The following is a 12763-nucleotide window of genomic DNA, read 5'->3' on the forward strand; positions in this document are numbered from 1 at the left end:
GGATGTGTGTTATTAGATACAACTATACAACAATTCTGAGCATGAGCTCTACTGTAAACTATGGACTTTGGCCAATAATGTTGTATAGCTTTAAGCTCATCCACTGTAAATACAAACAACTGAGTCAGACTGGTTGGAAATATTGAAGCTGGGCTGCTGCATCTGCCTCAGTTCAGAGTACAGGGTGTAGGGTTTTCCCTCCCTGCTACCCGTCATGACAGGGAGGTTGCCCAGGAAGGGGCTGTGACCTGAGGGGAGGCAACTCTGCTCTATTGAAGCCATGCTGAAGGGGCTGTCATTAGCAGAAGCCTTGAAAGAGTGAGTCCTTCAGTCCTAGGGGTTGGGGCAGATCTGGGCAGCTCACCGTCGCATCTCTAGTGGTCCGTCTTCTATGCCGCTTCTTCCTTTCTGGCTCCGTGGCACAAGAGCTCAAACATATCCAAGTGGCCGCCATAGTTCGGTTCAATGAAGTCTTTGCATGATCCCCAGGAGGCGCTTCCCTTTTGAAAAATGAGAATTTGTAACCTGTAGATCCCAGAGATGTAGAGGTAGGAAAAAAACTGCTCAGGAGGACACAGACAGTATGGTGGTGGGACATCTTCCTAGACCCACACATTTTACCTAGGGGATACAGATCCTTAGAGGGACACCTTAGGAGAGAACGACCAGATGGAACTCAAAACTGAAATGGTGACCACTTCAATGTCGTGCCATGTTTACATTGATGTTTTGGCAGAGGCTACGATGGGAGAAGAAAGGTTGGTTTGAACTAACACACGCAAGTCGTTTTGTACTCGGGAGGAGCCCAGAGGCGTCCTTCCTGCTTAGCGGACACGTAGCTGTAACCTTGTCCCTTCTCCACCCCCTTCACACAGCTTTCGCCTTAGGTCTGAAAGTCTCCTTCAGCCTTAGCTTTACTCCAGAGGCCCCCACCCTAAGCTAGCCTGAACCATCCATTCCTTGGGATGCCGAAAGGTCAGAAAGCACCCAGGAGGTAGAGCCTGGCAGGCAGGGTTGTGAAGGGAACATTTAGAAAAGAAAATGCAGCTTGCTTTGTCCCTTGGTGATAGCATGACCCTCCTCCAAGTATCCTTGGATTCCATGTCTCGGCTATAAGGAGGAACGGCAGGCTTTGGATGGGTTTAATTCTAGCGTTTCCAGGCCGCCTGTATGCTTTTCTTCCCAGGCCTTTCAGTTTGTGGAGGCACCTCTGCTTCCAGAATTTTTCTACTAAGGCTGTGGCAGGGGCTGATGATGACCTCACCTGTCTCAGACTGGGGAGCTCCGGGGAGTGAGTTGCCCTCAAGGGCATTGCTGTTTATAGGACCCGAAACACAGTAGGGATCTTGGGGGGTCTCTGGTTGTTTTTTTTTTTTTCTTTTCCTGACAGTCAGCTGGACAGGAATTCCAGACTGGATGTATTTATGGAAGGCTGCGGGGGGTCTTGAGAAAGGAAAGTGACATACTGACCTCTAGTCTGAGGAGCCTGGGATCAGAGAGCTTCTTCCTGCCTCTTCCAGCCGGTGGCCTAAGCCAGGATGCTGAAGAGTCAGCCATGCTGCACCACCAAGAGGGGACCTCAGCAGCAGAGCCCCTCACAAACTCTGGGAAGTCACCCCCACTTTTACAAGACTTTCAGAATGTCATTCGAGAGCACCGCTGTGCTGTCCTTAACCTAGGGGAACTTTTCAAGTTCTAGGTATGTTCACATCAATGCACAAAGCTGGTCTATCCCAGGATAGCTATGAATGCAACCCAACACGAAATTACAAGCTGACTTAAAACATGATTGGAGGTGTGGTGTCCGCTGGACAGATGGCTTAGCAGTTAGGAGCACTTGGTACTCTTGCAGAGGACCTAAGTTCAGTTCCCAGCACCCACATCAGGCCACTCACAAGTGCCTGTAACTCTGCTTTCAGGGGATCCAGTGCCTCCTTCTGGCCCCCTTATGTACTGAAAACCCTGTGGTTACACAGACAGACAAGCAGCTATATACATAAATACAAAAATTAAAAAAGAAACCCTTATGAGAGGTTCATTTTTTTGAGAATTATTTTTTTTGTAACTTGGTCTCATGGTTCTTGGGTGAGCATTTTGTACATGACAACATTGTGTCCCGATATCAAAAGGCTGGACATGCTACCTGCATGAGAAAGGATTGAGACAAGGGCGTGGGTAACAAGTGCGAACTAAGTAAGTCCTGTTCAGAGCTATTCATAGTCTGTTACTGACCACATGTGCACTGCTTTGCTCTGCAGCCTAACCACATCCCAGTGCCTCCCCATCTTAAGTACTCACTCCCTGGCCACACGGCAGCCCCGAAGAAATGTCAGCAAGCTACTGTGTGGTTCTTCGAAGGAGGATCCCATGTGGCTGACCACTACCTCCCTCCCCACCGGCCCCAGACCTGGATATTTTCGCAGGATGCTTACCAGTCCTGGCATAAACAAGAGCTCCTCTTTCTACAGCAATTCTGCTCTTGGCAGGCAGGTATGAAAAGAGCTGAAAGCAGGCATCATGGACTTAATTACTGCTCTCTGGAGCAGCTGGCATGGGTGTGGAACGCTCCTAATGGAGGGTCTGTCTGTGGAACAAGAGCAGGCATTTTGAGCTTTAAGTAGGGAGATGACAGACCACAGCTAACGGTAGCCAGTCAAGGCAGTGTGTTCTTGCTCTGGCTCCGTCCTCCCTTCTGTCTTAGGGGTGAGGCGTGGTACTCAGGTGAACTCTGTGGCTGACCAGGAGGAATCTGAGGTCAGGATGGGGTAGGACAAGTCAGGGATAGCCCTCCGAGGAAGTGAAGCCATGCATGGGTTTGCCCATAAGGTATGTGTCTTTTTGCATTTACTTCACTCAACAAATGTTGATCAAGGATCCGTATTGTTCACCAAACATTTTTCTTTCTTGAAGGCACAAGGGTGAGTTAGTCAAATACTCTGTCTTTTCTGTTTCTCTTAGTTGGTACTTGGGCTTGGCCTTGAGTTTATGGAGTCTATATAGGCTCCACAGACACTGTGACTCTGTAAGCATCACATCAGATTTGAACCCAGGCCTAAGACACTCTTATGGATGATCCTGGAGCCTCCAGAGAAGATGTGTGTCTTCTGGCAGTGTCCTCTTTAGATCATCTTGACTGCCCAAGATGGCTTTTCTTGGTACCATGAAGAGTTGTTTTAGCCTCAGGAGCATGGAGGGGGAAATCCCAGGCAGTTAGTCACTCTGAGAGTTTGGATGAGCAAGAACCAACAAGAGAATTGACCTTTCCATCTGCATTAGAGCTGGTGAGCTATGGAGGATCAAGCCCAAAGTCTTTGTGGAGGCTGGCTTTACCCACCATATTCCAGTCCAAGTGGCTGACCCCTCTAAATCTCGTATTCAATCGTACTCGTCACTGGGTCAGTATTGAGAGGTGGGGCTTTTTAAAAGCTGAAGTTTTCAGTGGGGGAGGGGAGGTCCATGAATTTCTCTTTGAAATTCTCACTTTTTCAAGACAGGGCTAGTCACCAAAGAGTGAATTGTGTAGGGCCAGGACTCCTTTATATTTTCTGTCTTCTACACATATTCACCTACCTTTCCATATTCTAATTAGGGTAACATAAAGCTTTTGCTAGAATCTAAGCAAATATGGGTGCCATGTTTTTTGATTTCCCAACCTCCAGAAGATGAGTCAAAACCAAACCTCTTTTCTGTGCAAGTTCCCAGTTTTCAGTATTCTGTTACAGCAACAGAGAGTAGATGAAGATGCCCTCTGCCCACCCCCATGAAACAGCCCCTCCTCTCGTGGCCTGTGTGGGCTACACCTGACTTTCTTCACTCACATCGTGTCTCCTAAAACCACCTGTCTAGTGTGCTCTAGCGCTGAAGAACTGTAAAACCCAGGCTCACGTGGTAAGGAGCTTGCTGTGCATGAACGACAACCTGAGTTTGGATCCCCAGTAACCATGCAAGAGATAAAATAGTGTATGTCAATAATCTCAGGTGGAGGGAGGCAGAGAGAGGAAGTTCTTAGGGCTTGCTCATCAGCCCGATTAGTGGAAATGAGTGGATTCCGGGTTCAGTGGCAGATCTTGTCTCAAAATAGATAGATGATAGATAGATGATGGATAATAGATAGATGATGGATAATAGATAGATAGATGATGGATAATAGATAGATGATGGATAATAGATAGATAGATGATAAATAGATGATAGATAGATGATAGATGGATAGATAGATGGATAGATAGATGGATAGATAGATGGATGGATAGATGGATGGATAGATAGATAGATAGATAGATAGATAGACAGATGTGGAGACCTATTGAGGAAGAAGCCTAATATCTACCTCTAGAGACACACACTTACACTTACATCCACACCCATCTCCATTACCCCAACACAGCAAAAACAAATCAAGAATTTCAAAAGCAGGGTGTGTTTGGCAGAAGATTCAGATTGGGCACAAGAATCCTGGATGATCAGACTGCCAGCCTCTTTCTCTGTGCTTGCCTCTGCTGTCTTTGTTTTCTTCCGTGGCATGGTTTCCTTGAGAGCTGCACAGCTGGGCTCATTCTGCACCAGGCTCTGAACTTACCTGAGCTTTCCTTAGTCTTCAAAATGGTCTTGTGAGAAGCGCCAGGAAACCTCCTTCCTCAGAAGAACTTGAAGCTTGGCCAGAAGTCCATTTGTGCAGAACACCCCAACTTGTTACAGGGTTGGGTCCTCACTGGCCAAGCTCAATTCTTAACAGGTGAGCTAGTTCGACCCTTCATAACAGGGCAAGGCTTCATGCTTGTGCCTTTCACAGGGAAGTCTGAGCTTGGTCCTTACACCTGTCATTTAGCTCATTCAAAAAGGTGGGTGGTTTTTCCCCCTCTTCTTGAAAGGCTTGCAACTTGGCTTTCCTGGATGTTAGGGTAAAATCTCCCCAGTCCAAAAGCCCAGAAATCTTATGGGGTCACTTACTACACCCTGATCTCTCAATCTATCATCCTAATGCCCTCAGGGGGAACCGCGGAGATGAGGGAAGGTTAATGTGTGTGCAGAGTCTTGCTCCAATTCTCCTGTTGATACAGTCTCCAGCAAGTCATAAACCTGCTAAACTATGTTTTTATCACCAGTGAGGTGGAAGTAAAATGAGGCTCTCATAGTGTTGGTGGTGGGTTAGTAGAGGTAAGTCACGGTAGGCATGGAGTGCGGCACCTGATATCACATGAACACTTTATAGTTACTGTCTGTTATGGGTCAGCAAAAGCTCTGAAATCCTGTGCTTGTCAAAACCATTTGGAAGTAAAATCCTGTCCTCGCACATGGCTGTAGTGAGATTTTATTAATCCCAGGCAATATGAATGTATACATGTTTCGCTGTGGGAATGTTAGTGGAGTGGTCATACTCTGGATGTTGCTGGGGTCATAATGGGATATATTGAACATATACCATATCTGTTCTCTAAAATATACAGGTTTTGGAATTCCCAGTCTCTGGAGGGAGTTGAGGGTGAGGGGAAAGAATATGATGAAAATATATGGTATATAAAAAATTGAATAAAAAAAAGCATAGTGGCATGCCCCCCCAAGTGAGTTCCAAGGGAGTATCTATCAACTCAAGAGCTCTGAGAGCCCAAAACTCTCAAAGTATGGATTCTTTCTTATCTTCTTAAGGAATTATAGATGCTACTTAAGGGCAGAATGAAGTCTACGGAAATAGTCATCTCTTGTTCCTTGCCTCTTCTAATCATTAGGGGGATTTCTATAGTGGCTCAGTCCTGAGTGAGAAAACCTTTAAGAACTATTTCAATTCCCCAGTTGCAGTAATGGGTAACACCCTTGCTAGTTGTTTTTTTGTTTTTGTTTGTTTGTTTTGTCCAGCATTTTGTGAGGCCAGGCTTGGGACAGAGGGAACAGAACAACTGTGCACCCCCAAGAAATCTGTGTTGTCTTTGAAGATTCAAGAAATGGAAACCTTAAAGTAGTAACATGTTAGGAGGTCAGACTAGCTAAGGATAGCACATATTAGAACACGCAGTTAATTTTCAAGGGAGTAACCAAGACGGTGGCTCCACAGGCATTCAGAAAAGGGATCCCAAGTGTCAGGAAGGTAGTGTAAGGCCAGATAACTCCTAGTAGAGCCCCCAGGAATGAGTGAATGAGAAAGGAGAGAAGAGGGAGCCTGGGGAGATGGCTCACCCAGTGAAGCTTGCTTTACAAGCAGGAGGACCTGAGTTTGATTCCCAGATTCCATGTAAGTAAAAAGCTGGACTTAGTGGTGTGCTTCTGAAATCCCAGTGCTGGAGAGGCAGAGAGAGGCGGAGCCTTGGGGCACAATGACGGGCATCCAGTCCAGCCTGCTTAGCAAGGTCCCTGCTAATGAGAGACCCTAACTCACAAAGAGAACAAGGTGAATAACACCCGAAGTTATTCTCTGGCCTCCACATGCATGCACACACTTGTTCTTCCCTACACTTGTGTGCATTTGCACACACACACACACACACACACACACACACACACACACACACAGAGAGAATAAAAGGAGAGAAGAGAAACTAAGGATGGAGTAGAGCAAGAAGTAGGACTTTGAATTTTCATTCCCCATCTATTTACTAGGTGACTTGGACAACTTTGCTGACTGTTTTTATTTTCTCACTTAAAATACATTTATTTTTATTTTCTCTGTGTGAATGTTTTGTCTACTAGTATGTATGTGCACCATGTGTGTTTCTGGTGCTAGCAAAAGTCAAAACATCCCCTGGAGCTGGAGTTACAGATGGGTGTGAATTGCTATGTGGGTGCTGAGAACCGAACCTGTGTCCTCTGCAAGAACAACAAATGCTTTTTACCACTGAGCCATTTTTCCAGCCTCTATTTCCCATTTGTATCATGGAGATGGTTATATATCTAACCAACCATGATTATTATGAGTACTAGAATGTTCTCTTATTTATTTGTTTGTTTATTTAATTATTTATTTATTTTCAGTAGCCACAGTCCTTGGAAATTTGGCTATAGAATCTCAATTCTTACTGAGTCCACACTGCCGGTGAACCACAGCTGGGCACTTTGCAGACTGGTTTAAAGCTACATACTCAAAAACTGTATAAGTCAGGGAGACAAACAGCCATTTAAGCATCAAAAAAAAGCATACAAATAACTCCTTAAGTCATGACAACACATGAAATGCTTTCCTTCTCAGACCCTTTCATAACTCTACTAAGGCATGTCCTTAGGCCAGCAAAGGAGAGTGGAAGCTGGTCCACTCCTGGGACCTTTATTTTCAGGTCAGAAAGTTTTGTTATGGAGAGAGCTCACTTCGTCTGTTCTTAGAACACTTGGCTTCCATGTAGCACAGCACCACCCCTGGCTAGGTTCTTGTGGTGGGTGATTGTCCTGGTGTCTTGGTTTCCATGTCATTGCCCAGTCTTAGCAGGTCACACAGACAACCAAACTGCATGAACCCTGTATGTCTATGAGGGGAGAGGTGAAAGGGAATAAAAGTCAAAAGGCTATCCTCAGCAGACGTGGAGGGCAAGAGAGACCTAACCCAGAAGGGAAAGTGGAAGAAGTTTCCAGAATGGAATTAGTATTAGAGCCTTCCCCACCAGTGGCGAGTTCAGAAAGAAAAGAGGGAAATGTTCTTAAAGAAAAGAGGGAAATGTTCACAGGAAGAAGGACTCTAACACTGCCATGTCTTACCTGGTCCAGAGGGCTTCCCCAGATTCCTCATCTCAGCCATACATGATCAGGTTCATGCACTGAGAAATACGTATCATCATTAGTTAGAACAAACAGTCTTGGCCCCTCCTCCTAGCCCACCTCCATCCCCTAGGCATTTGGTTTCTTGATGTGGGCTCAGGGTCCCCTTAGTTCCTCCCTGCTGCCCCTTTCAGCTTTCCTTTTAGCCCATCTCAATTCCTCTGTGTGGTAGTTTGAATGTAATTGGCCTCCCATAAGCCTATAGGGATTGGCACTATTAGGAGATGTGGCTTTGTTGGAGTAGGTGTGGCCTTGTTGGAGGAAGTGTGTCACTGTGGGGGCGGGCTTTGAGGTCTCCTTTGCTCAAGCTTTGTTCAGTGTGACACCAAATCTATTTCCTGTTGCCTGCAAGATGTGGGACTCTCAGCTACTTCTCCAGCACCATGTCTGCCTGCATGCCGCCATGTTCCCTGACATGATAATGGACTGAACCTCTGAACTGTAAACCACCACCCCAGTGAAATGTTTTCCTTTATAAGAGCTTCCATGGTCTTGGTGTCTCTTCACAGCAATAGAACCCCTAATTAAGACACCCTATGACTACCAATGAGCTGCAGAATAGCTCTCTATAAGTGACCTCACAGCTATGACACTTGGCTGGGACTCGGGAACCCCACACTGGCTACACTTGGATAAAACCTAAGCGAGCAACAAGAACCAAAGAATGGAACAGTCACCCAACAAAGATGAGACCAGGAATGTACACCACGAAGCACTTCAAATGTCATCACTACAAACGCCTAGATCCCAGGGTGAAACCACAATATGAACAGCCAAGATAAAATGCCTCCTCCAGAAGCCAGCAACCCTATGGCAGTAGGCTCTGAAATAAGCAATTTAGTTAAAGCATGAGACAAAGACTTCAAGATAGCAATCATGAATATGTTCAAAGACCTTAAAGAGGATATGAATGAATGTCTTAATGGAGATCATGAAAAGACAAATAGTTGAATGAAATAATGAAAACTATTGAAGACATGAAAGTTGTAATTGGCATTTTCTTTGGGCTGCCAATCAGCTCCCAAATAAAGACACAGAAACTTATTATTATGAATGCTCAGCCTTAGCTTAGGCTTGTCCCACTAGCTCTTTTCACTTAATTTAACCTGTTTCTATTCATCTATGTTTTGTTTCTGGGTTTTTAACTTTTCTTTCACTCTACATGTCCTACTTTGCTGCTTCCTCCGTGTTTGGTTTGCTGGCCCCTGGTGTCTTCTTGGCATCTTTTTCTTTCTTCTCTTGGCCTCAATTCCTCCTCCTACTTACTCTTCCTGTCTGGAAGTCCTGCCCATACCTCCTCCCTCACTATTGGCCATGCAGCTTTTTTATTAGATCAGTCAGGTGCCTTAGGCAGGCAAGGTAAAACAGCAACACATCTTTACATAATTAAACAAATGCAACAATCTTTACATAGTTAAACAAATATTCTGCAACATAAACAAATGCAACACATCTTTGCATAGTTAAGTAAATATTCCACAACAGAAAGTAGAATTTAACAAAAAGACGGATTTACTAAAGGAAACCCAAACTGAAAAATTAAACCTGGGAATGAAAAAACTTGGTGTCAAACAAAAACCTCTGAGGTAAGATTCACCAACAGATTAAAAGACGTGGAAGAGAGAATTTCAGGGGCTGAAGACAAGGTAGAATAAATAGATAGCTCAGTTATAGAAAATGGTAAGTCTAAAAAAAAAAAAAATCCAGGAAATACGGGACACTGAAAACACAAGAACAATATGTATAAAGGAAGGAGAAGAATCCCATACCAAAGGCACAGAAAGTATTTTTAAGAAAATCATAGAAAAGTTCCCCAATCTAAATAAAGAGATGCCTATCAAGGTATAAGAAGCATACAGAACACCAAGTAGACAGGACCGGAAAAGAAATTCCCTACGGCACACAATAGTCAAAACACTAAGTATACAAAACAAAGTATATATTAAAAGCAAGAGAAAAGACCAACTCACCTATAATGGAAGGCCCATTAGAATACCACCTGACAGGGCTGGAGAGATGGCTCAGAGGTTAAGAGCACTGGCTGCTTTTTCAGAGGTCCTGAGTTCAATTCCTAGCAACCACAGGGTGGCTCACATCTATAGTGAGATCTGGCGCCCCCTTCTGGCCTGCTGGGATACATGCAGACAGAACACTGTAAATAAAATTAAAAAAAAACATACCACCTGACTGACGGACAGAGACCCTGAAAGCCAGAAAGGGCCTGGATAGACGTTCTGTACACTCTAAGAGATAAACCTTGATGACATCTTTTTGTTTTTCAGTTGGTCTTATGATTTATTGACTTAAATTTCACACACAATTCCAAGTGAAATTCACATAACATAAAGCCAATCATTTTGAAATGAGCAGTTCAATGGCATTCAGTATTTCCACAGTATTGGGCAGCCATCACCACCATCTAGTTCCCAAACATTATCAGACAGTAAAACTTCTGTCATTACGTACTTTGTCTCTAATCATACCTCCCTCCGGGCTCTGGGAGCTGCCAATTTATCTTTGATCTTTATGATCTCTTCTGAACATTACATACAAATGGGCTTGTACAATATGTGCAGTTTTTTGTCTCTGGTTTCTTTGGCACGGCATGGCATTATTAATGAGAATGAGTTTATAGTATGCACCAGTACTCCATTCCCCTTCACGGCTGAAAACTGCTCTGTTGTGTGGATATACCACATTTTGGTTATTTCACTGACCTCTTCATGGAAATTTGAACTATGTCTATGTTTGAATACTTAAATAGGATGAGTATACATATTTATGTGCACTCTCCTGGTGACATCTTAAAGATAAATGTTTTCACATGTCCTCATATGTTCCTTCCTTGGATGCTGTAGCTAGCCAGACGTTCTGAAACATACATAAGCAGTCAGGATGCTGCTTTCAGATAGTAGTGAGCCATGAGTCTCCACAAGCAGCTTAGGCTGAAGACTGCATAGCCCTCAAGCCAGGGAACCCACTCCAGCTTTGCTCCAAGCTCTAATAACCTGAGAGGCAGTGTGGTCTGATCGAGAGCCTTCTGGGTTGGAGCAGTACATATTCTGAAGTTTGAGGAACTGAGCTATAACTCTCAGGCTGCAGATTAGGTCTCTAGACCTCAGCTTCCTCCTCCTTCTCAAAGGGGTGGATATTTGCTTTTCTCACAGAGCTGCAAAAGGGCCCAATAACAGTCACATGTATGGGTGTTTCTCAAGAGGCCACCAGATCACACCTTTGTGCTGTGACTGTTAATCTCATTCAGAGTCACACAGGTGGCACTTTCTGACTCTGACTCATGGCAGCAGTCTTTGCTGCTAGTCACCTGGTGTCGATGCATATTTTTGTGGGTGTTGGTAAGTGCAGATCTGCCAGAAGGCCACTGAGGAGCCCATGGAAGTTGGTGGGGATATGAATAATTGGTCCAGAAGGGTAGGGACCAAACAAGGCCTAGGGCCAGGGGCAGGACCGATTGCTGTAGTGGATAAGCTGTGATCCTTTCTCTGTCTTTGCATCACTCCACCAAAGCTCAAAATTCCAGGAGAAGGGCTGACTGATGGGCAGGCTTAACTAGGGAGAGGCAGAGAAGAAGCCTTGGCTGACAGTTCCATCGAGTTACGTATCCAGGAAGAGGTACTGAAATCAGGGGACTGTTTCTCAGAAGGAAACAGTTGCTAGATGCTCCCAATACCTCAGTGGTCCACTGAAGATATGCTCATTGAATTCCCTCTGCAGAAGCAATTGCAGACTGGTACCCTGAGTCTAAGGCACCGGGACCCAATCAGAAGAGAAGAGCCCAAGTTTGAGGACTCATACCTGTGTGTCCTTGTAAGATGTTCTCAGCCTACACTGCCTACCATACTTTAGGTCCAGCAGCTAAGGCCCCTGAAGTCTGAGACTAACTGCATCTAGCAACTAAAAATATCCAGGCCCCAGGGAACCATCGGAGTGAGCTTTTCCGAAGGCAGCCCAAGTTCTTAGTGTAATGCATGTAGGAAATTATTCATCACACCCTGTGTTCAAGCTGTCTTTGCACATCAAAAATAAATAGATGTGAACCAGGGCCCACCCGGCCTCTGCTTTCTTTAACTCTTCATCTCGGAAATAGTTGGTAACCCCCGCTGTCCATGCCCACCAACAGGGGTTGCCCTGCTCTCTGGAAAAACAGGAATTTCTTATCTGATCAACAGGAAATTCTATTTTTACTTGATGTTCATATTAAAAATATCACAGAGAGAGAGGAGAAAGAGAGGAGAGAGAGAGGAGAGGGGTGAGGGGTGAGAAGAGGGAGAGAGAGGAGAAGGAGAGAGAGGAGAGGGAGAGAAAGGAGAGGGGAGAGGAGGGGAGGGGGTAGAAGGGGGAAGAGAGGGGGAGGAGGGGAGAGAGAGGAGAGAGAGGAGAGGGAGAGAGAGGGATCGATCTTCTCTTTTGAAGCCATGCACTGAATTTATCCCTTGCTGGAGAAGCTCTGCCCCTAAACTATTGCTATGAGGGTTTCCTCCCTCTGAGCCTGGCCACTGGTGGCAGGAGAGGCAAAGCACTCGGATACCTCACCTTTGTTTCTTCCTAACTCTGGGTAGCCGTGCTGCTGAGCTCATGAAGGGAACGTAAGGTGATGTCACTTGGGCGGCAGGGTTGGGCTCGGAAAGTGGCTCCGGAGTTTCCCTCGAAGAAAACGAGACAATGCAAAAGGCAGCACTTAACGCTCACGACTTCCCTGGCCAAACTGGGCCCTCATGCGCAGCCACCAGGAGAAAACGCAGGCAGAGATGATTGAGCCCCGACAGCGTGCCTTAACACTGGCTCACACGGGCTAAGCCACTGTGTCTGTACGGTGGACACCCTGCAGGAGTGACCATTGATGACGTCAGCATCCTCCTTCATCTGCAGAAATAGATGCAGAGGTTCCTCATCAAGGTTGGAAGCCAGGTTGACCTTGAACTTCTGATCCTCCGGCTTTTATCTTCTGAGTGCTCAGATGATATCACTCTCTGCAGGGCTGGATATTGAACCCATATGCTAGGCAAAG

The 12763-nt window shown here is 45.4% G+C and overlaps 1 long non-coding RNA gene across 1 annotated transcript; it reads right to left on the minus strand.

The window, feature by feature from the left end:
* Nucleotides 1-331: 331 nt before the first annotated feature.
* LOC119086503 lies at nt 332-7732 on the minus strand. The gene is made up of 3 exons (XR_005089802.1): nt 7678-7732; nt 2433-2584; nt 332-500 (listed from the first exon to the last, which is right to left on the minus strand). It is a non-coding gene; the product is annotated as an uncharacterized LOC119086503 (long non-coding RNA).
* Between the last annotated feature and the right edge of the window lie 5031 nt (nt 7733-12763).

Source organism: Peromyscus leucopus, chromosome 22 (assembly GCF_004664715.2).
Source record: "Peromyscus leucopus breed LL Stock chromosome 22, UCI_PerLeu_2.1, whole genome shotgun sequence".
In the NCBI taxonomy this organism is placed as follows: domain Eukaryota; kingdom Metazoa; phylum Chordata; class Mammalia; order Rodentia; family Cricetidae; genus Peromyscus; species Peromyscus leucopus.